Consider the following 23569-nt stretch of genomic DNA (forward strand, 5'->3'; position numbering starts at 1 on the left):
ATTCCTCTGACCCTAAGAATGTTGTTTCTGTAACCCAATGGGAGATGTGGTGTGAAAATATGCAATTCAGGTCTGCTTGTTATGACTTACAGTATCATCTTTATTGTAATGGTACCTTGTCTTCTTTCTCAAGAAGCACAATTTTTTCCTTTGACTTCATGTCCCTCATTCAAACTTGTCTCTGTTCTGTCTTTCTTCTGGTTGTTTGCATGTGATTCAGCCAGTTGAAAATTCTACTTGGTTTGTTTTATACAGTGGCTAACTGTTAGTTTCATTCAAAGATTCTGCAAAGCTCTAGTCAGCTTTTAGTTTTCTCTAATGATATACAGACACAAGAAAAATCCTAATATTAAAAGAATCCATAAATCAGCAAACATTTGAGAAAGAAGGCAAACCAGTGCTCTGGCAAAAGTTCACCTATTTGAAAAAGTATGTCCAGATGTTTTGAAAAGAGTGAATAGCATGGAAATATTCACTTCAAAATAATAATTCAGACAGTTGTTCGTTACTAACTTCTTAATAACCACTGTCATTTCAGATCTTGAACGGATCATGAACAATTCACTATAAGCCATGTTGACTTCTGACTGTAGAGTTCTGCACACAATCAATCTTGTGATCAGGATTATGCTACTTTGGATCTAGAAGGCATTCAGGGGCTTTGTATACATAGTACTTCAAATACATATGGCAGTATATAAGCAGACGTACAGTGCTTAGTAATATTAAGAGGATTTTCATTATATTGTATATGGATTTGGGGCATTATTCCTCTCAAATGACAAGCTATTCTAGCTCTCTGTTGTGTGCTCAGTTTCTGTCTGTGAGCAGAGCATAATGTTTGCTGTGTTCTACACACAGTTCAGTGGCCTGTTCTTGCAAATAATTATGTATGTATGTATAGAGCTTAACTGAGAGAAAGACTCACATAAAACTACTCACGTGTAAGTGTTTGTGGGAATAATTTATAAGTGAGACTAAAGCAGTGTAAAAATGGTCTGTTTCTGTAATGAAAACAAAACTAAAAGCAGCTATAAATGGGGCTTAGCATTGTGGATTCAACTGTCTAAAAATTCCTCCTGGGGAAGACTGCTTCTCAGCATTTGACATGTGCTATCTGCTCTACTGAGACAGCTAGTAAGCACTGTTTTGCTTCTTTATGCTAGCTGACAAATCTAACTGCTATTGGTTCTTTTTCTATTATGTGGTGTTAACTATATTTCTATACAGTTTTCACAGATACCAAAAGTGATCTTGTATACCTTTGTGCCATTAACACCATACTAGAAAACAAGAGTTCACTGGAGTCAGGAGGAGATGTTGTTGTAAATTTGTCATACATTTTCCCCCTTTCTCCATTTTTTTTTAATTAAAATTCAGATTAAAGTCTTTTCAAGTAAAAAAATAACCTTTTGAAGTCATTCATTATTCTTTAGCAAAGTAGAAAAGTGTGAATATGATAAAAGCTATCCAAAATGAAAGATAAGAAATTATTCAGTTTGAAATTGTAGAGCAGAATGTCTCTTTTGCATAGAGAATGTAGTTTCCTCATATATTGTATATTTGAGATGTATAACCATGATGATATATTTACTTTTCATACATGGTCTTGCCTTCTTGTAATGGCTTTCTTTTTGTAGGAATGAATTAACATCTAGGTTAAGCACTTGTATGTTTTAAATGCTGCTTCTTTCTCAAAATATTATGGTGAAAGAATAGGCTTGAAAATGAATTGGGGATCATGGCAAATCACAGTAAATCTATATCAAAGCATATCAACAATATGAGAGAGAAGCAGAATGACTATGAGTTTATACAGGTTAAGAATGTTTACAATACTGTGTGTCTTGTATAGGGCTTTATGTTAGATCTGATTTAATTTTCATTCGAGAATGCTTCATTTTCTGCCACGATATTCCTTATCATACCATACAAAATTTGACAGATCTCAAACTTCAAGAAAGCATACATGCTTGAAGGAAGATGGTTAAAACTTCTGAGTTTACTCAGATACCTTTTTAATTGCACAGATACTTTCTGATGATATCTTTTAGAGCCTACTTAAAGAACTGAGTTATGGGGAAAAAGAAGAGAAGGAATGCACCGAATATATGTCCTTTCAACCATCAAAGATATCTTCCACCAAATTATTTCTTAAAAAAAATTCATCTTTTGAAATGAGGTGTGGATGCAGTCCTCCTGGTCTATCTAAAGGAATTTTTGTCAGTGCATGTATTACCTGTTCTTTTGCAACTTATCTGGTGTCTGTCTCGCTCTTGTGCAGATCAAAGTACCCCTTAAGTGTCAGATGCTGGTATCTGTGAGAATGATATACTCAGTCTGTAGCCCTCTTATCTCTCAGTGTGTGCCCGTATTCCACCTTTCTTCACAGACCTTAGCTTAACCACAAAGTACAGGTCTCAGAAATGAGTGAAGATGTCTGAAACAACCTTTTAAAGACAGGAGTTTCCTCAGATTGTGAGTACTAGTTTAATCTAGTTATCTGCATCTACATTGATTAATTAAACAGGACCAGTATGCGGGTTGAGTACCACCTCACTGAAAGTTAGGCAGCTAAATCTGGATCCTTCAGTGTGTAAATTATACCTGCTTAACCTTTTATACCTTGGAATTATATTCATATCTAGTTTTAAATAACTTGTATCGAGGTTTCTCAGAGACGTGTTCCCCTCTTTCCTTTGTTTCTAGCTAAACTTAACAACAGTAGCCAAGTAGTTAACGTATAATGTAGCATAATGCAAACATTTTAAATCTCTATGACTCACTTGCTAATTACAACCAAGTAGGAATGTGTGATTTAATCTTAGAGATGCCTTGTACATGGTCCTAGAACAATGCAGGAGTGAAAATGGTGTTTCCTGTGAGAAATAAGGATTACTGCTGTCAGATGGCAGTGAGTCCATTAGTTCTGGTTTTACCATATCCTGAGGCTCAGTTGTTTCAGCTGACTCCAGCTGTTTACCGCAGCATGTGGGGCATCACGCTCTGGTTTCAACAGATTCATACTTTGACCTCTGGATGCATTTCTGCCTCAGGTGTTCTTTCTTGCAGTATTCTGGATTCACTATCATGTCTGCAAGTCTCAGAGGACAGTCTGCAGACCATGGATTTGTCTGGTCTGTGTAGGTCTCTTTGCTAGAAAAATTCTAATCGCTGTTCAACAGTTAAATCTGAGTCTTACATTAATTTCTCCTCTAGGCTGCTTTGTTCCAGATTCCAGTCATGACCTGATATTATCAAGGATTCAGTTTGTCCCTGGATCGCTACATTAGCTCCTCGCACATGAACACTTCTGTATTTTCAGTGGTTTTTTTGTGCTCTCTGCTTAGAAATGCATTGCTGATACGTTTCATTTTTATGTAATGAGCAACTCTGTATTAAATCTCTGCAGTTAGTCTACTCTGCCTGAGCTTCATCAAGCTGAATTAACTGCAAAATACTAAAAACATTAAGTGATTCAAGACCAGCTGTTACCAACAAGTTTCCTCTGTCTTCTTTTCTGAGGGTAACCATGGCCTGCAGAAAAAAAAAAAATTATTACCTTTTAAACCTTTCTATTTTGATCTCCCTATTCAGGAATGTCAGTTTTAACCCAGCTTTTAACTGTTCTATCAGACATCAAGTGATCTTACACAAATCTGTTTTTTCTATGCCACATGTAAATTGATTTTCTTATCACTAGTGTTTTCTTATCATTCTGGGGTCCTGGTCTCCTATCAATCCAAACATGAAACTCTGTGCAACTACAGTGTTTCACAAATACAACCCTTTTTTTTCTGAAACACCAAATTGATTTTGTATGGAAAATGGGTGGGGAGGGAGGTGGATGTGCTAGGATGCCTCAATGGGTGCCAGCCCAATGCGCTCTAAGGGCAGGGTTTTATGACACCATTAGTCTTGGGCAGTGAAAAGAGCTAAGGTCTTGCTTTGAACCTCCGTGAAACATAACAGTGGCCACTTTCTAGTGGTTCTGATTAAGTCATGACTTTGAACATTAGAAGTACTGTATTCAAAATTCAGTAATGACATTTCACTTATAATACCATATCTGTGACAAACCTACAACTGCTATACTCCCCTCAGCTCCCAGCATTCTGAATTTCCTCCTTTTTATATGGGATTTACCTTTCATAAGACATTTTTCTCTGGGGATGCTCTTCTGACTGACTAATTTGGGCAGGGTCATGCTGCTGCAAACCTTCAGCAATCCTTTCAGTATTTGGCAGTGATTTTCTTTGTTCTCTTTTATCCCATGAGGTAAACATCTGTTTCAATTGAGTTCCTCCTTTCTTACAATAAAGACAGACTCATATATCTTTCATCTGCTAATTTTATAATTCTGCTTTATATAACTCTTCTACTCTGGACAAGAGTCTTGCCTGCTAGAAAGCATAATATTATTTGACCCAAGTTTTATTTTTCTCCATTCTCAAACCACCCCACACTGTCAGTGAACTGCAGGTCATCCTTTCAAGCTTGAGTTTGCATTCTGTGTGTTATGAGGCTGTCTTTCACACAATGAAGTTCTCTTTCCCTTTTCTATTTCACGTTACCTTAGTAATTAAACTTACTCCATTACACTAACATTCAAAAGTCTCAAGAGTTCTTCTGGTAATGGCATGTACTTGTCAAATTCTAGTTTAAGTGGCAGATAGTTGTTGCTGCTCCAGGATTAGATGATCATGTGAAAGTTTTCTCCCTCAATTAGTTTGGAATTTAAAAGTTTCAGAAGTTATGGGGAATAGATTTTTAGGTAGCAGAGATTATAACTATTCTGCTGGGATACAGAGGCTAAGGAGCAGGGTAAAAGCTGATGAATTTCCTACTTTGTCTCCATGCTAATGTCCATAAAATGCCAGCTTCTGCTGGTACAACTGTGTTGTTCACTGGAAATTTCATAAAAAAGAAAATTGAAAATAGATTTTCTTTTCCATTAGGAATTTGTTTGGTATGGAAAAAAATTACCTATAAAGAATAACCTTGAATATCTCAATTATTTTTGATTCTGGGAAGAGAGAAAGAACTGAATATATTTTGTCTACATTTTGCATGTATATTATTGTGACTGTCTTATAACCTGATTGTATCCTCTGACTGTTACTATGCAGGAATACCTACGAAAAAGCCAGTCTTGGAGAACAATTACTGTAACTGGGCTATGAAGGTAAGAGAAAGAGGAAAATGCCTCATCTGTGCATAGGTAACATCTTAAAAAAGAATGTTTTAACGTCTTAAAAAGGAACCATTTCACACATGGTGCTCTATCTAGAACAGCAGAAAACTCCTTTTTTTTTTTTTTATGGCTCTGGAATACGTTTTCATTGGATGGGTTTAAAGGTGACCAAGGGGTAAATAACTGACAGAGATTTGACCACTGGTAGGCTTGCACACTACTGTTGAGTCTCAAGTTTTACTGAGGAATGTTTTGAATTGAGGTTTTGGACACAGATTCTTAAAATGGTTCTACACTAATATTTACCTCAACATCATAAATGAAGATAGCACAGAAAATTTTAAAAGTCAATCAGGTAATTTTTATCACCAGCATCAACTACAAAAAGTAGGCATGCTTATTCTGACATTTTTCCTGTTGTGGTGCTTTTCATTTTGTTGAACTTGATAATATTATTTAAGGTTGAAACAACACCATGTAGGTCTAAAGATCAGAAAACTTACTCGATGTAGCTGTGTCAGTGAAGTGATGATTATATGATAATAAGATAAAAAATGGAATAAGCAAGATTTCTGTTCATCAAGTTAACAAAATCAACACAGCCCGTGTTACTGTAGGAGGATGACATGGAAATAATTGCATCTAACATTTGATTAACGTGGGACATGAATCTATGTGTCATTCATATAGTGATAGTAACTTGAATGATGTTGAGTGCATACGTAAGATAATCAGCTAGTAAAAATGCATGATAGCTGCATGAAAATGGGTTGTTTAGTAATTGAAATCCATTATTTTTAGTTAAGTCACTGCAGAAATGACCATACTGTGTGAGGCTTATTGCTACCATAAAGAGTTATGTTTACTATGCACCATACCATGTACCTAATCTTAAATGAAGTGTATGGTCAAAAGTTATTGTGTTGGAATATTTTATCATAGAGGAGGTAGCATTCAAAGCAGTCAACATACTTAATGGCTGAGCAGTCTACCTGAAACAATAAAGAGAAGCTTTGTGTCCCAGAAGTAAGAGCCAAAACACAGACCTTGGCTGAAATAGCCAGCCACTTCCTATGAATATTAGGCTGGTAGATTTGTCACTAACTTTGCAATCCGCTAACTGTGAATGTGAGATTCACCTGTAAACTGTATTTCTGTACTAGATACCCTAACAAGACTGTTTTTGTGGTATATGTAAAGAAAGATCCAATTCATCTTATTCTAATGTAGGGGTTTAAATTAGTTGTGATGAACTGCCTCCTAAGAGTGTTATTTTTCACCATTGCCTAAGGAAGAGTGTAGATAGATAAGTAAGTGTCTTATGCAGGGAGAAACCATTCTGCCTAACTTGTGATTAATAAACAGAGACAAAAAGATATTTGTCATCATTTGCCAGAAACTGGAATTTATTTCAGAAACAGCCAAAGAGAATAGTTGTCCCCACTCCTGTAAGCTAGTGCAGGATAGCCAGAGCTATGACTTCCTTCACTGAAGAAGCCAGTTGGCATGCCATGAGAAAGGGCAGAAAAAAGAAGAATCGGTCCTGTGATTAAATGTCTAAAAATATCCTCAATAAATATCTGACTTCAAAATATGTCCTGTGTAAATGTATTAGGTGTCTTTAAGCAGTGCTGTCTGACACATGTAGACTTCTACGTTCCTTTTCTTCTCATAAGTTTTTCCTGTCTTCTCTAGTCTGACTTTTAACTTGTTGTGGATGGGAGGGATCATTTCAAGAGTGTGTATTCAGACAGAGCCTTGCACCACCAAGCCTCAAGCTGCAGGTGTAATGCAAATGTGTATTAATAACTAACAGTACGCAAATTCCTCCTGTGAACAGAGAGATCAGGGAGATCCAGGAAGCAGAGGCTCCTCTGTGAGGCTGTGCATAAACTGCATAACCAGGACCTTAATTAACAAAAATAATAATGGACAAGTCATGTTGTGTTTTGTAGCTCATCATGTAATTTTCAACTGATGAAGTTGGGCAGAAGCTACAACCTAGATCTGAAAAAGGTGTTTTGCAGTATTGAGGTGCACTGTGAAAAAAATTAGAGAGCTGTGCAACTGAATTATTAGGTAATACAGCTGAAGGAAGAGTACATTTTAATGAGAATGTTAACAAAATGGCCATTTGGGATGTTAAGAATGTTGATCCTCATACTTCATGGAAGCATACAATATTTTAGGTTGCAAGGGACCTTTGTAGGTACTCTAGTCCAACATTCTCCTCAAAGCTGTGCTCGTTTAGTTATTAGATCAGGTTACTCAGGTCCTGGAACTCAAGATGGACATTTAACAGCATCCCTGGCAACTTGTTCCCTTCCTGTGCTTGAGTATTCCCATAATGAAATTTGTTTTCCTTGTATTTAGTAAGAACTACTTTGCTTCACCTTATGATCATGGCCTCACTTTCTTCATGATGCATCTCTGTGAAGGGTCTGCTGCAGTCTCGTTGTAGTTCACTGTTAATTGAGAAGAGCAATTAGATTTTCCCTAAGCCTTTTCTGTTTGGTCTAGGCAAATTCAGGTTTCTCAGCCTTTGCTGACATATCATGTGCTCCAGTCCCCTACTCATCTCAGTGCTGCTTTGTTGTATTATTTTCACTTCATCAATACCTCTTTTAAATCAAAGGGCTCAATGCTAAATAAAGCCAAATATGGACTACAAGTGCTAAAGACACATTAATAATTACTTCCCTTGACCTTCTGACAATTAGGCCCACTACTAGGTTATGTTTTGTCATTATAACAATGGTTTTCACTACTGGTTTAATGCTAAACTGTAATTTTGATTTATTTAAATTATTACTGAGCATAAATAGTCACGATATTGAAGAATGCAACAGGTTAAAGAGGAAGCATGCGTATAACAAAAGTCCTTTTCCCAAGGTTTCACAAACCAAAGTAGTCTCTGATGGTTAGAGTATAATTCTTAATGAGGTGAAGGGTAGGACATTTTTTCTATAGACCAAACCTTTTTTTTTTTTGCCTTCCAGGAGAGAAGTGGATCCTGATTTCTTGCTGTAATGTTTTCTTCATAATTGTAATTTTCTGAGGAATTCATACTGATTCATGGAAAGGTCAAACTAAAGAACTCCCTTTCCCTGTAGAGGTCTAAAGTATTGCAGAGCTACCTCGTAGACTTGCCTTGAAAGAATAGTAGTGTATCGGAAATATTTATGCCTTCCAGCAAAAGAGGTTATAAATATCCCATAATTCTTTGCAAAGCAATGAAAAACCCTGGGCTCTGAGGCCATTAGAAATAACCAATTAGACATTATTTTAGATCTTATTTTTAGTTTTCCTTTCGTGCCGTGTAGAGAGACACAGATCATACCCTCTAAAATAGCCATTCATTCTTCAAAGAATTTCTGTTTATGTTTGGTTTACGACTTTTTTTCATGTTTTACATTAAAATCTAACTTATCTTACATAGTAAATATCTGTACTTTTGGCTAGCACTATTTCTCATAAAAATACATATAAAAGTGAGAGATGTTACATGTGGCAAAACAGTATTTGGAAAAATACAGTGAAGACCTGAATATCCAGTGAGAACATCTTACTGTGGAGGATTTCTCAAGACATCTTTTGATGATAAAAGCGATCAGGTAGAAGAAGGATTCTTACAGAACATATCTCTGATTACTGCCTCTTTCTCTGGGATCTTTTTTATGTGTCCTCTGCCTAGTTATGTTTTTCCCAGTTCCTCTTATTGCAGTGCTCTCTACTTTTTCAGTTGGAAGTTTATAAGATACAAATGCAAAAAGAGCTCACAGAGCAGGAAAGGCACGGCTGGCAAGCGATCAAAGCCAACGTAAAACAATAAAAATAGGGACAAGGAAGAATTCCTTCATAGACCTAGGCTAAGGTCATAAGTGTTTTTCAGCCTGTATGTTTGAATTTGAAAGAACTTGCAAAAAAGATACAGCTGTAGTGAAACATGCACATTTTCAGGTGAAATGGAAATGCTATGATAAAGGTTTCAGATTTTTAGTTCAAAAGCATAGCTTGCTTTATAATCCTGGTCAGTGTGGTCCTTTTAAGGAGGCTTTTGGGAAAATAATTCTTCAGTTATTTTCAAAGAAGATTGAGATGATATTTTTTGGTCAAATACAGATTAAAGAAGCAAAAAGTTGAACTCATTAATATTATCCACATACACACCATATAAATTTCTTATTTGTTACAAAGAAGAATTAAGTACACATTATGTGGTTAAGGAAATTACATTAACATGCAAAATTACCATGAGATTAATAGACTTAGCGAATGCGCATCGCAGAGAACGTTAGTCAATAGAATGTGATTACATTTCACATAACTAAGAAACAGAGTCACAGACAGCATTAGAAGAGCTCTGAGATCAAGAAAAGACTTTTAATCCAACAAATGGCTCTGAGTTAAAGTGACAATTGAGTGCTGAGGAAAACAGAAAGGGCCAAATTCATCCCAGGCATGGCTCAGTGGAAATCAGCATAATTGGTCCTGGAATTAATGTCATCTAAAATATCTTATAAAGTATAAAAAGATGATCAAAAAATATCCACATTACATGTAATTGTAAAAAGACATTCTGTAAAGAAAGTCTCTTTGGGTTCAACATCTACATTCACACCTGGTTTCTCTTTTGTGCAAACAGAGTTGATGAGAGAAAAAAAACCTGACAAAATTAAAAAAAAAAAAATCCATTACCAAATGAGATCAGAGCAGAGAATTAGTGAAGTAACACAATAAACTTGGCCTAGTATGGTATATAAATTGGACCATTAATGTGAATGGTACTTCATTAATTACACCATTTTCATCATGACATCTCTATTTGTCTGGACAGTGTGAGTCTGGAGTTTTTATGATATTCACTAGACTTCACCTGATATAATGACTTCTCTGAATAGAACATGCAGAATATGAATTAAAAATTGTCTTTCAAATTCTGGGTTATCCATCTAAGACTGGTGTCAATTAGCAGCGCCTGTACATACCTGCAGATCTGTGGTAAAGAAGCATAATGCAACCATGTGTTACAGAAAACAGAAATATTATTACTATATAATGGTGCACATTTGGGCAGATTGCACTAGAATTCTGATCCCTCAGATTCTATTACAGCAAAAGATTGTGGAAGTAAAGTAAACATTTGGGAAACTAGCCTTTTTTGGCCAATATTGTTAATAAAATCATAATACTCTGTCCCTTAGATAGCAGACATCAGCAAAATGATTATGACAAAAGTGTAGTGGATATCTTCTTTTGTTTAGCCTTCCAAAGAATATCACAATTTTAGAACATTCTTGGAAATCTCACCTGTAGGAATTTTAGTAACAACATTGAGCAAACCTGAGCACTTCTCACAGGTAAGGTCATTAGAAAGAATATTCTTTTCTACTTTGAACATTATCCTCCTGAACTGGGTTCATTCTTCTAAACTGGATTGTGAAAGTACTATTATCAGTATTGTTACCATATTTAATACATCATCAGTAAACTAACCTATCCATTTATGGCTATGTACCTTTCTCTGAGGTGACTAGCACTGCAGAATGCCCCAGAGGGAAGATTCAACATCTTTGTTACCTTTTAACATATTTCAGGTATCAGTGGAGTTTTCTTCTGCCTTTTAGTGAGATAAATTTTGTCCTTTGCATGCACAGGTGCTGAATGTTTTCTTGGATTCTGTTTCCTTCCCTCAGATTTAGTCTTAGATCCCTATTATCTGACATTCTCAATTATCCTATGCTTTCAAACTCATACAAAATTAGCATCTATGACCATAATTTCATCAGCCTTTATATACCCAAGGCTGTGAGGTATAATTAAACCCTTGATAAATTTTTAAATTAAAGGAATGAAAAATAGAAAAAAGCAAGAACATTGATACAAGTCAAACGATATTATTTGCCCTGCCAGATTCCCATCTAACAGATTTTAACCAAAGATTTACAATTGAAACACTAGGAACTGTTGGCTACACAACATTTCTTTATGAACAAAATGAAACCTTGGGGATTTGCAAATATTTTTGTAGGTATGTACAATTTCTCTGAATAATTACTGCGATCTTACAAATAACAGTGAGCAAAACATAGTACTTCTTTAAATCATGTTCTGTCATTATCTCCCTGATCTACCTTTTCTATTCCATGTAGTGATAGTTGTAGATAATGTAAAATAGACTGTGTAGTCTTTGTTTTTCAGTAATAATAACGGGAAACAGATGGTTATATGTTTGTGGTGGTATTCGTTTGTGGGGTTTTTTGGGTTGGGTGTTTTTTTTGTTTGTTTTGGTTTGTTTTGTTTTTTTTTTAGTTTGGATTTTTTTCTTTGGAAGAAAATTATAGTCCTGAAATCAGATTTCAAGTCACATATCTTATGCAGTGATATATAGGAAGTTTTTCTTTTCTATGATTTTCCTTAGGAATTCTGTGCAGAAAACAATTCAGGAGGCAGCATAAGACAAAGTAGGTTGTTCTATGAGGAAATGAGTTCAGTGGGAAAAGGATAAGTGTATGTTCTGGGATAGTATCTTGTATGTCATTCCCTTTCTTACATTCTTCTCTAGGTATTAACAGGGGTTTGGCATGCAACAGACCTATCTCAGTGACAGGATGCTGGGCAAGATGAATTTTTATCCTGATCTAAACTGGCTGCTTTTATTTTCCTTAAATTTTGGGGTGCCATAAATTTTGAATATGGCCATTATGAACAATTTTTGGCTGGGTTGACAAAATAGTAGATTGTAATACAACACAGCAAAATGGTGGCTCCTAAACAGGAATCCCTTCAATATGGAAGAATACTGTGTGGGTAAAATGTCCCAGAGAACCTTGTTCAACTGGGAAAGAAACTGTTTATTCTCTTATACGTATTATATTTCTGGTCTTTTTAATAAGCTTTCTCAACACTTTTAAGAATCTTACCACTGAAGTTTCCTATGTCATCTCATACCTTCTGCTGACAAGATCTGATTTGTGTGTCAGTAGTTTTGAAACCCTGTTATTTGCTTGGAAGGCCAATGTGCCATGTTGTACAAATTAATGAATGAATATGGCCTCTCCCTCTCTCCTAAAGCAAGAGCAAATTTTTGACTTTTTGTCCCTCCAGAATAATTAAGAAAGAGCTTCAGTTATGCTTCATAAACTACCTACTACATGTCTTCCTCTTTTTTTTACAGCCTGCGATGTTTGCTGCAGCACTCACATCCCTTTCTGACATTCCTTTGGAAGGTGCGCTTGTTTGGTGTGTACTGAGCTTGAAGTAGTTTTTGAGAATTGAAAGCCTCATGGATGAAATAGTCCCTTCCCTGTTAGATCGAGGTGCAAATGTGATCTGTGCAATCACTCGAGATTGGTGAACTCTTAGAAATATTTTTGGGGATTCATATCTTAAGCTGAATTTTTTCCTGGATATGTCAGTTTCTTCACTGATTGATGAGGAGTGCAGGGTAAGTACACTCCATACCTACTGCATGCAGAAAAATTAGAGTTTCTAACTGGTCAGTGAAAAGATGTTTGTACCTCAGGTCTAGAGGGAAATGCCTACTGCCCTCTAGCTAATGGGTTATTCATATGTAATAACCTGTTAATAAGTATTAAAAAAGTTCTATAACATTGGTCAAGGCCAGGTTGGAGCAACCTGGTTTAGTGAAATGTGTTCCTGCCCATTGCAGGAGTGTTGGAATGAGATGATCCTTAAGAATACTCCCAGTCCAAACCATCCAATGATTCTATGACTCTGTGACAGAAATAATAATACTTCTTTGATTCAGTTCAAGACACATTTACAAGCATAGCTTTCTCCTTTCCTTGGTGAACTTCAACGCTGTTGAAGCCTTCATTTAAATCTATTTTATTTGAACCCTACACTTCACAAAAAATGGTGTACATTACTCCTGAATCAACTGTGTTTTCCTGAAAATTAGGACATTCTGGAGCAGCTGTGGCAAGCGTAAAAGGTATATATTTCAAACAGAAAGAAAGAAGGGGCATTTATTTCTGATACACTCATGGCAAATCATTTGGAATACTTTGGTGAAATATAGTTTTGATTATGTGTATATGTGTATTTTCTGGTTATATGTGATTCACTCATTATTGAAGAAAATTTCCCTCTGTCCCTATATCTAATTTTCCCAAATTGCATAAACACTAGGCTTCTTTAAATCTGAAATTCAATAGAGTGTTACTTAAAATTAAGTATTCCTTCCTTATAGAGGTTCCAATTCAGACAGAAGATGGCAGCTCTCCCTTTTCAGTCTTTTAAGCCTGGGGATTTTTTTCAGAAACAAATCAGACTTCCTGGCTGTGTTTCTTGTTTACAAAGTGCTGTATACATTGACATTTAAGAATTTTGGTGTACATACATCATGTCATAAAATTAAAAGCATTTATGTCCCACAGATTCCTGAGTGAGATCTAAATTGTTGTGCACTCTACTGGCTGTTGTACAGTACTTCAAAACATGCATCCTCTAAAAATTACCTGTCTGATTCCCTCATTTCTTTGCTGCCCATACTTCTGCTAATAATGACAGACTTTCTTGACTTTGGAGCAGGAATCCTAATTGAAATACAATTTAGCCATTCTAGTCTTATGTTGTTATGTTCTATAGACAAAAGTACAGGGTGATCTAATATGCTTTGAAGGTGAACTCTATAGATTAGATTTTTTTTGAGGAGATACCTTCTAAAATCCTGTTTAACAATGTTTAAAAATATTAAATAACCAACAATGAAGAATTAAAAAAAAAAGTAAGGAAATAAAAAATTACTTGGACACTGGAAGTACCAAATGTATAAGATAGAAGACATCTTTGAAGATAAGCAGAAACAAAATATCATTAACACTGATGAAGCAGAATAGTTCCAAGTTTATGTCATTTCTGAGCTAAATGCATTATACAAGGTGGAAACTGAACTTCCAAGATTCATGTTAACATTTTACTCTTATGTTTTATCAAGCTGAGAAAATAAAAAAATTGCATGGTGATAAGTCTATTTTAAATGTAGTCATGTGTCAACACTGCTGAATGACATCATTCAGGTAAAGTACTTACAGGATTACATAATGATTAATTTCTAAAGGCTGGCAAATAATAAGGTGAGATACCCTTTGTGGGTTAAAGCCTTAAAAGTTTTTATAGTATATTCTTAGTCTCCCTTTTGTTTGTAACTTTTATGGAGATCTACACTCTATATTTGTAAAGATATTTTATGCACTCCCACAATGCAAATCCTTTTCATTATGCACTGCTAACGGAAAAAAAAATTCCCCAGAGAGCTGTCCTTGATCTTACTTCAAAATGATAAATCTGTTTTCACATCATTGTTCTTTGTTGCAACAGTAACAAATTTCCCTTCAGCCCATATGGTATAACCTCTTCACAGAATCTCTGCAACTATTTCTGCTAAAGACTATTATGTGTGCTTGTGATATAAGCCATCATAAAATAAAGATCTGACAATTTTTATTTATGTTCTGTCCACCAAATTATAAAAAATGGCTCAGTGATCTTGTATTATAAATAGCAAAAACCAAGAATGCAAATTGTGTAGATAAATGGTCAATAAAGAAGTAAGACAAGTAGACAAGTGCAATTCTCACTGACCTTTTAAAATTTATATAAAAGTAGCTGATCAGATTAACTTAGTTTATTCATATGTATGGTTATTAAAATCTGACTATTTTAAGTGCTGTATAAGTGTTTCCCCATATTCTTAACTCATACAATTAAATAAGAGAGAGCAGGTCAAGTGTTCAAACTTGCTTAAGTGTTTTGATTCTTCTGGGCTTACACATTTGAAATATTCATCCTAACCTCAATGGTATATGTTTGCAGTTTGTTGACAAAATATAAATATTCTGTTAAAATATCCATAACTTGTCTGACATTTACCTGTAATCAGTTTTTATAAATTAGGGATATATCTGATATTAAAAGTAGCAATATTAGTCATGTGCTTGACAAAGTGTAAATTACAGCATTAACTAAAGAGTTAAATCTTTTCCTAAGAATTAAAAAGCAACTAGCTGACTGTGAAGCTGTTGAAAGACTGCTAAGCCACTTTAGGTTTTTGAACCATGTCACACACAATGTAGAACAGACAGATTACTGAGGAAGAAATGGCCATATCTCTTAGGAACCTGAAATTTCTTCTTCCTTTCTGGAATAATCTAAATGTGGTGGTCATCCAACAATATTGCAAGATCTATTTGTCTAATGATTTCTTGGGAAAAGGATGAAATTTTGTCTATCGGGGTGAGATTTTTCTGTTTGGTAAGTTGGGGAAAACTATTGCCTGCATTTGAGAATTTAAGGCTATTGGTCAACAAGGTTACTGTATTCTGAATCACAGAATATTCTGAGTTGAAAGGGACCCACAAGGATCATTGAGTCCAACTCTTAAGTGATTGGTCCATACAGGGGTCAAATCCACAACCTGGTGATATTAGCACCATACTCTAACTGACTAAGATAATCTCAGAGTTATGTGTATGTACTGTTACTAATAAGAGCATAATTATTGCCAAACACTCAAAAATGTATAGAAGTGCTCTTTTAGTGCTAAATCTGAAGAAAAATAAAATTAAAATATTTTAACTTTATAAATATATATGTACATATGGCTCTCACTCTGTTTGTTTGGTTTTATTTTGGATATATTTAATGTGATCAATATTTGCAAAACAATATAACTATGCTTTTGATACAAGAGGACATGTAAATCAGAGATTTATTAGAGATATGTGATTTATTCATTTAAAGAGAGAGACTTTTGCTTGGGAGGAGAAAAAGATTTTTTTTTTCCCTTAGAAAAGCACGTAGGGGAAAAAACTATAGCCAGTACCTCCTCTATTCTTTTCCCTTGTTCCTTTCTGTGCTGCTATGCCCAATTAAGGTGAAAAGAAAATCATTCCCTGAAGTTAGTCAGATATACAGACTGCTTTGCTGCCTCTGGAAGATAGCTCCACAACCAAATGTCTTCAGCAAATTCTGCTTTGTCACCAGACACCATTTTCTTCAGCATAAATTCCATCACTGATATTTTTCATGAGAGATTTGATTGCTTGATTAATTTTTTCCTAAACAAAATCTAAACTGTCATTGGAGCAGACTGAAACCTAAGTGCCTCATTACCCAATATCTTACTATCTCACCAAGTAGGTTGCAAGTACTATATCTATCATAATTGAGAATGGAAAATATTTATATTTTCCTATTATTCTTTGAATAAAAAGTAAGGTATAGCAATAAAATATTAGGAAATGTCCCTATATTCCTCAGATATAAATGTCTTAAATTATTTAAATATTCCTTGTTGAATGTCTTACCTTTTGCCTATAGGATATTTAAAGCAAGGATATTTCCAGCTTAGTACTTGGAGTTGTTGTTCCTCACTTAAAATAATTTGTGCTCTTTGAAATAAAGTGAGAGAACCATTCTTTAGCCAACTGGCTAAAATGTTCACGTAAATTCTCGCCCCTTCTCTCATGACTTTACTTATCAGAATTGTTGTGTCAAGAAGACCCACTGAAAGCTTCTTTTAATCTTCCCAAACATTCCATAGCTTGCTGGTTCTGACTCTGATCTTAGAGGTGACTGTCAGATATTCAAATGTTCCTTGTGAAAAGTGGACACCAAGTCTTGGTCTCCTTTTTCAGTCTGTAGCACCAAAGCTAAGGAACCAAAGACAGCTTTGTGAAAGCTTTTTGTTCAATTTCTCAGTTACAGTGCATTATCCATTCTATATTCAAAATGATGAATGAACTTGTGTAAAAATATTATCTCATCATATAATTATGAGGGGCACCATGAAGTATAGAGTGAAGAGAGATGAATGAAGATTCCAGCACTTCATAACTTCTGAATGCTTCATTTTACTACTTGACTAGTAGTGTGACTAGTGTGTTTCTTTAGTAGTATATTTGTAGCATTAAAATACAGGGATAGGTAGTGATAATAGGCTGGTGGGTCACATCCTGCTTCTCCAGGGATAGTATTAGACACACAGCATGTTAAGGAAGTATAGGATTTCAAAAATTCCCCACATTTTATTAAAAAACATAGCACTGAACTGAAGAAGTCCAGAGAGTATTTTATTTGTGACTAACCAATATCAGACTGTGGAGGAGAAAATTCCCAAGCATTACCTCCTCTCGATCACTTTTGTGGTATTTTAAATCCCTAATAAACCAAAGCTAGTAAAGGACACTTAATTTTCTAGTTTCTTATGGAAAAGGCTCTCTTGCCTTCTCTTTTTACAGATATATAGCAGTTGACCATTATGGTTTGCAAAAAAGTTTTGGGGGTTTATCTTTGTATATTTAACTGAATTGTAGAGACCATTCCCTTCCTTCCTTTACTTAGGCAGTGTTAAAAGAATATGCCACAGTCCCTGAAAATCACAACAAGTCAAGGTAAAAACAATGATTTTGTTTATTACAATATAAAAAGCATCATCAGCTTTTAAAAATATCTCAGGTAAATCTTCAGGATTAGGAGTCTTGAAGCTACTTTGTAATTCTAGTACATTTTTATTTTAATATTATTTTCTTTACTTTATTATACCTTATTTTATTTTAGATTTTTAACCAAAAAGCCTGTGATGAGAAGTAAAGGCAAAATTGCTACTGTAGATTAATGACTGTGAATCCAGAGAGAATTTTAGAAATCAGATTGATAGTATAGACAGAAGACAAGAACAATCATAACGACTTGAGATTTATGTTTACAGGCCTGTGACACTGCATCACTATAAAAAAGTGCAGATTATTCTTTTTATTTTTTTTATTCATGAAACAACTATGACAAAATAAATTATTATGTTTAACAAGTATTTAATTAACTTCTCTAAAAAGCTACAAGTCACATTTTGTTAAAAGTTCTTTCATATTCTTAAATGCAATTATCTAAAAACTATCAATCACTTTTATTAGTTAATACTTGAAACTGTGTGCATATCCAATATAATTATTTACGCAAATCCATTTACTGGTTCATTTGAGTCTGGCTATACACAGTCATGTGTGATATTTTGAAAAGAAGCACCATTTTCATAATGGAGAAATAATATTTTTTTTCTCAAGATCAACAAAATATTTATTCATTTTAATACTATTGCTTATCTGCCTACTGTATAACTTCCATGAATAAGATAATCCATGTAGTAAGTGAAAATATAGCTATATACAATTACCACTCATAAATGGGTTTTCCTTTAAAACTTTCATCATAGTAAGAAGTCAAGACAAAATAAAACCACCTAAGGAAAGATATGAAAGAGAACCACTTCTCAGAGGTGAGAAAGTTGATTTCTTGAAGCCTACAGCAAGCAGACTAGATTTTGCACTGCATCTATTGATCAAAGAACAATGTTAGATATTCTTTTTCAAAAACTGATGTTGCAGAACAGAAATTAATGACAAAAAAGTCCCCCAAGTGCTTAGAACTTGGAAGATGGTTTGGTGACTCCACTGCTTAACCAGAACTTCAGGTAGAACAGGCTTTTTCCCTGTTTAGCCTCAGACTTGGTTTAGAAATTGAAGAGGTCACTTAGGCCAGATTTAAAAAAACCCTGTAATTAGGTTCCCAGTGTGTTTTAGAAGTCCTCATTTGACTTAGGTCAATTAAGAGATATGGGCATCACGATAGTCCACATAAAAATCCCAATTTATCTTCTGTCTACTGCTTGAGAGGTATACGTGTATCTGAAGGTGTTTTCCCATCTAACATTCCTCAAGAGCCTAAAGATTTTCCCACATGAGAAATAAATAGTTTGATCTTCAGAGGGCTGAAAACTGTACATGCTGGGATCTGAAAATTAGTCATTCCTTTTTGTCAACTGCAAATATAGAAGGATACCGTAGATGTTGCTAAGCGAATCTAACATTCTTTATTGTCCAAAATGAAGAAAAAAAGACATTATAGTCTGTATTCTGCTCCAATAATTATTTATGCCACGTGGTAAAAAACAGTCTAGCTTATAGTGTTCTCTGTTTGTCACTTAGTCACTGCTCAATAAATTACACATCTTTACTTCTCCTTTATTAATGTAAGTGAACAGGACTGGAAAAGAAACAAGAATCCAAGAAAGAATCAAGCAGACATATGAGCATGAGGGGTGGATTTTTGTGGAGAATACTGTGATTTAGAATTTTTATGAATCCTACACTCTCCTTATAGTCAATACAGAGAAAGATGGCTTCATCTTTTTAAGTACACTTTCAGAATAGGTCCCTCAAGCTTTGGAGGTGGCTTTTATTATTTTTCATAGAATCACAGAACAGTTTGGGTTGGAAGGGACCTTAAAGATCCTGTAATCCCAACTCCTTCACTGTGGGAAGAGAGGCCATTCACTGTATCAAGTTACCCAGAGCCCCATGTGACCTGGCCTTTAACACTCCCAGTGAAGGGGCATTCACAGCTTCTCTGGGAGCCCATTTTGGTGATTCACCACCCTCACAGTAAAGAATTTCTTCCTACCATCTAATCTAAATTTCTCCTCTTTTAGTTAAAAACCATTACCCCTTGTACTATAACTATCTGCCTACTCTCCACCATATAGCTCCCTATAAGTGCTGAAAGGCTGCCCAAGGTTTTCCCAAAGCCTTCTCTTCTCTGGACTGAACAACCCCAGCACTCTCAGTCTGACTTCATAGATGTGCTCCAGCCACCTGATCCCCTTCATGGCCCTCCTCTGGACCCAAGCCAACAGGTCCTCATCTTTCTTGTGCTGACAACCCCAGAGCTGGATGCAATACTCCAGGTGAGGTCTCACAAGGGTAGAACCATTTCTTTCAACCTGATTGCCATGCACCTCTTGGTGCAGGCTGGATGTTGGCCAAGAAGGCCAGCCTTCTGGGCCATGATGCTACTCTTGTTGGCTCAAATCCAGTTTTTCATCCACCAGAACTCCCAGGTCTTTTTCTGCAGGATTGTTGTCAGTGAGTTCTTTCTTTTCCCGGTCTTTACTCATTCCCCTACCCAGGTGCAAAATTTGCACTTGGTAAGGTTTCTGTGGGCCCACCTCTTAAGTTTGTCCAGGTCCTTCTGAATGGCATCCCTTTCTTCTCTTGTGTCAACTGACTGCTCAGCTTTGTGTCGTCTGCAAACCTGTTGAGGGTGCACTTGATCCCACTGTCTATGTAATTGATGAAGATATTAAAATGAATCAGTTGCAATACAGAGTCTTCAGGGACACTACTTGTCATTGCCTCTACCTGGACCTAGAGCCATTGACCAGAACTCTCCAGCTATATCCATCCAGCCAATTCCTTATTCACCAAATAGCCCACTCATCAAATCCGTACCTCTCCAATTTAGAGATCAGGATGTTAGGTGAGCTGGTGTTAAAGGTCTTACAGAAGTCTAGGTAGATGACATCATTTGGTCTTTCACTGCCAACCATTGCAGTCACTCCATCATAGAAGCCACCAGATTGGTCAGGTACAATCTGTTCTTGGTGAAGCTATTCTGGCTGTTGTGTATCACCACCTTGTCTTGCATGCTTTCATGAGGATCTGCTGTATGATCTTCCTAGGCCCAGAGGAAAGGCTCACCAGTTTGCAGTTCCCTGGGTTTTCCTTTCTCTCCTTTTTAAAAATAGGAGTGATATTTCCAGACAATAGTGATTTTACCTGACTGCCATGACTTTTCAAATTTGATGGAGAGTAGCTTGGCAACAACATCACCCAGGTCCCTTAGGACCCTGGGATGCACCTCATCAGGTCCCATAGACATGTGCCTGTTCAGTTTCATCAGGTTGTCTTGAACCAGCTCTTTGCCTTCAGTGGGGGGACTATACTCCTCACCTGGAGGTTCAGGGACTTGAGAGATATGGGAAGTCTGGCTACCAGTGAAGACTGAGGTGAAGAACTCATTTAGCACTTCAGCCTTCTCCACATCTGTTGTCACTAGTTCTCCCTTCTTGCCTGTAGGGATTATACTCTCCTTTGCCTTTCTTTTCTGACCTATGTACTTACAGAATCCCTTCCTGTTATTCTTCATATTTTTAATTTATTTTTGGTTGTATTTGTAGAAATAAATGAAATTTAAATACAACCTTGATATGGTTATCAGGATTTAGGGAATAAATAATTTCCCTATGAATTTCAATTTTTTCTAAGTGCCATCCCCATTACACTTCCTTTCTTTACAAAATATCTGCATGACTATTCCCAAAAGCATTATGTCCCACTGTATCTAATTAAAATGCTATTTGTTTATTTCACATTGCTTTCATACAGCATCTTTTCTGCTTTTGATTTTGATTTTGTTCAGCTACATAACCCACTGGCAATAATAATTGAGGAAAAAAAAGAGATTTTATTTAGGGGTTTTTTTTGTTTGTTTGTTTCAGCTTTTAACAACTTTTTTTTTTTTTTAGTATCATCTACTGCTAAGGATTTTAAGAAGTATTAAAAATTTTCAGTAAATATATTATGAAGAGAAACATCAAAACTCTGTAAGCTCTGAAATGTCAGTGCAGAATCTTGGACAGATGGCTTCTATTTTATATTGGAAACAACAGGTACAGTAGTAAATCTTACCTTGCCTATGAACAGTTATTATGCTTTTTGGAAAAAATTTCTTTTTTAATTATAAATCAGTAAAACACTATGTGTGTATTTAGATAGAATGCTGAAGACATGTTAAGTAAGTCGTTCTACTGTTGCACACCTCTAAAAAGGATAAATAAGAACTGTTGCTATTTCAGGCCTAGGAAGGACACACACACACAAAAAAAAGAGATGTTCAAATATTTCTTACAAAATCCAGTGAAGAAAATTTAAAGAGATCTTAAGGACATCTGTTTGTTAATTCTGGATTCAATCCCCATGAAATAGAAATGCAGAGGGGTTCAACTTTCCCATGTCTTGTCTCTCTTCTCCCACAAGTCACACATTAGCCTTTGGAATAAAGGTCTAGTCTGACTCACTTTGAGGGCAAATAAGTGTTGTACCCTACATGTCCATAAGGACTACGCTGCTCCTGTTTTGCTTTGGGGTTCAGTGCTCACCTTCCTTTTGTGTTTTAATGTTTCATTCTGAATTTAATGCTTCTGTGCTACACCAGATGGATGGCTCTGCAGATACAACTTCACTTTTTAAATTATAGAAGTAGCACAGGTAGAGAATGAGCAATAGCCAACAAGCTTCCCTCATGTGGCCTTTCATATGTGCTGGTACAAAGGGACCTTTTAGGGAGGTAGTAGTTCTTTATTTATATTCCTTCCAGTTTTGGCTTTTGTGGTAAATGTGCCAAAATGGCAAGAAATGAGCTTGATCAGAGAATATCAGTCCTGCTGAGACTGGTTTGAGAAATGCAACTGGAGGAATGAACTGAAAGTAATTCTAGTAGTTCCACATCTATTCTTCTTCTTGGTTTTAAATTGTGTCTTTTTCCCCCCACACACTCTAATATTCCATTTGCATTTGACATACACTTGGAGTCTTACTAATTCTAGTAGGTCATGATGATTGCTTAAATCTATCATTATATGACAAATTTATGAACTGATAACTGCAGCATTCTGTATCATGTTGCAAATTTGGACACTGCAAATATTATGTAGCAATGTCACTGAGTGCTTATTAGAGGCTAATGAGTTTTTTATCACAACCATCTTGAATTTTTTGGCCTTGCAATGAAATATTCATTCCTGTTACCAAACACCTCAGTCATCCAATCCCCAATTAACCAAGATCTAAATGTTACTAAACATCTTCCTTTATTTTAACTGAACAGTTATTGCCTTGCAAGTGGTCCTGACCAGGTTACACTCTTACTTAATGAGGAAATTATTCTAAAGCTGTTAACAACTGAACAGGGTTTCCTTTGGGAGAAGACACGAATTCTTTCCTTAAGAAGAGATTGAGCAACCAGATGGACACCTTCAAGGCATACACAGCTTCAAGGGGGATGCTCCAAGCACCTCAGCTTGCCAGCAGCAGTGGTGCTTGTTTACTATGAAAGGGTTTTCTATGTTAGCTCGTTTAAATTTTTATTTTGGGAATCATCAAATAGCAGGATAAAAACATGTTAATTAAGGTGAATTGTGTTAAACTCTTCAGAGTGTATACACATGAATATTTGACTGAAACAAAATCAGTGGGAAAAGTCAGAACAAATTCAGAGCTGAGGGGTTTTTTTGCCTGGTTCTATAGCATTTGTTTAAAAGAACCCCAAAACCCCATCATGTTCCAGCAGTGATTGTGTAAAAAATACATTTTTTTTTCCACTACCATTGTTGCATTAAACTGCTGGATTAACTCCAAAATATGTATTTTTAATGTTAGAATGTTTTAATATTAGAGAGCAGGATATCTGTGACTAATGAAGACATTAGATTTCTAATCAGAATGCAAATAGGAG

The sequence above is a fragment of the Myiozetetes cayanensis genome, unplaced genomic scaffold (genome assembly GCF_022539395.1).
Source record: "Myiozetetes cayanensis isolate MyiCay16 unplaced genomic scaffold, myiCay2020 scf5-8, whole genome shotgun sequence".
NCBI lineage: Eukaryota > Metazoa > Chordata > Aves > Passeriformes > Tyrannidae > Myiozetetes > Myiozetetes cayanensis.